The sequence below is a fragment of the Pyxicephalus adspersus genome, chromosome Z (assembly GCF_032062135.1).
Source record: "Pyxicephalus adspersus chromosome Z, UCB_Pads_2.0, whole genome shotgun sequence".
Taxonomy (NCBI): Eukaryota; Metazoa; Chordata; class Amphibia; order Anura; family Pyxicephalidae; genus Pyxicephalus; species Pyxicephalus adspersus.
This window is the reverse complement of record NC_092871.1, coordinates 13,639,591-13,641,735: the sequence shown is the minus strand read 5'-3', so window position 1 is coordinate 13,641,735 and position 2,145 is coordinate 13,639,591.

Here is a 2,145-nt window from a genome sequence, read left to right as displayed (position 1 = left end):
TATGTTTTGCGGCTCCAGACTATTTTTCTTTAGTGGAAGAGGAGGCAAAATGGCTCTTTTGATAGTAAAGGTTGCTGACCCCTGCCCTATACCATTGTTTATCAACCGAGATTATGTGGAATCCTAGGGTTCTTCCAGAGGTTTAGGATGATTCCTTAAGCAATTAGCAAGTTGTGACCTTCAGGTCTATAAGGTTGACATTCTTCTCACTGACCATGATACAAATGTAATGAGTTGGATACAGTAATAATAGCAGGGGTTCCCTTAGATTGGAAAAGTATTTTGAGGTTTCCCCCATTTCAAAATGATTGAGAAAGGTTGCCATATGCTGCCAACTGAAATCCTGCAGAAGGTGAAGGCCTGGGTAATTGCCCAATTTGCCCTACCCTAGAACTTGCCCTGCAGGTTTTATTTGACTCTCTGAAAAATTTCAAAAAGAAAAAGAAGAAGCAAGTCAGGAATGGGTGGCACCTGTATTCACCTATCTGGAACTCAAAGAAGTTTTTTTTAAGTAGTAGTAGTAGTTGTTAATAGCGGCATACCAAAAAGGTGTTCAGGCAGTCTTTTAAGAACATATTTATTAAAAGGTGGCAGCCAGCTTTTGTACTCTGCTTTGATCACCATATCATATTTATTCAAAAATGGAAATCAAAACTCTCTTTACTTGAATTACTGATCCCCATATTTGGAAGCAGGATATGTGGCCCCATTCACTTTCACATGCACTACTTTTGTTAGGTGGTGATCATGGCAATCAAAGTGTTTAAAACAAACAGCTCTGAGCTCTCTTTAAATCTATGAAGGAGGTGAACAATATCTGATGATCTATATTATTGTGATCATGCTGATTGTCACTTTATAAAGCAAAAGTGCCACTGAATAGTATAGAGTGGCAATTATTCTCAAACTTTCTTAAAGTGGCAGTCATGTATAAATGGGGTGATCAGAAATGTGCTGTTATGTGTATGGAAATACCAATACTGGTTATCTGTATATAAAATGATAAAATGTTATTATACATACAGCTAGTGTAAGTAATAGTCTTGATATAAGCTTCCTGTACTCAGACTGCTCTTCTGCAGTGCACATAAGTGCTAAGAAAGAGAAGAGGGTTAGTTGACCTCTGGTGCATCTAAATCATATGACAGACCTATAGATCTCCATGTAGCACTTTTGGGAAAACCATTGAATGAGAAGTTGTGTCCAAACATTTGTATATATTGCACACATGTATTTAGCTTCTTACTTGGGAGTCCATCTGTAGACTTCATGGCCCTTCTGGCATTACCAGAGAAGATCCAAATTTATATTTCTGAGTGTTGCAAACACAGAGATCTTCTCAGGACTGATGAGGACTGTATATAAACAGAAATATTTGCAAACACATGCAGATCTCTCCGGAGTGCCTTCTGTAATAAATCATCGCCTCGCCCATAATTACTCCGAGGTACAGACGCTCTGCCCCAGGCACAATTCTAAACAAAGGATTAAAATCATGACAGTGATACATTTCTGTATGTACACACAGCAATAATTAGAGCATGCACCATGTCATATTGTAATAATTCAGGGATGGAACTTCCATATGCAAATGTTACCGTGTTGCATGTGTCAGCTGATTGTAGGTAATGGGTTGTGCTTAAAAGAAACAAGAATACTTTTCAATTTTTATCTTTTTTATCTATTTTTCTTTATAGACCTAGTAACAAATATAAGATGTACATGGTCAGACTGCCCTGCAGAAGAAGCAGAAAAAGCCTCAGTTGGCTTCCAGTTGTATGGCCAAGGAAATATATGTGTTCTGGTGGGCCCTTCATTTTATTACATCTGGGGGTCCACCCAGATGAGAGATGGGAAGTACGAAGAGACACAGTCCCTGCAATTGAGAGTCAGTTGGGAAGTATGAAGAGGAACAGTCCATCCAAATCAGAGACATTTGGGATACACGAAGAGGGACAGTTCCTCCAAATATGAAGAGAGGCAGTCCCTCCAAATCAGAGACAATTGGGAAGTATAAAGAGGATCAGTCCATCCAAATCAGGGACATTTGGGATACACGAAGAGGGACAGTTCCTCCAAAATTGAAGAGAGGCAGTCCCTCCAAATCAGAGACAGTTGGAAAGTATGAAGAGAGACAGTCCCTCC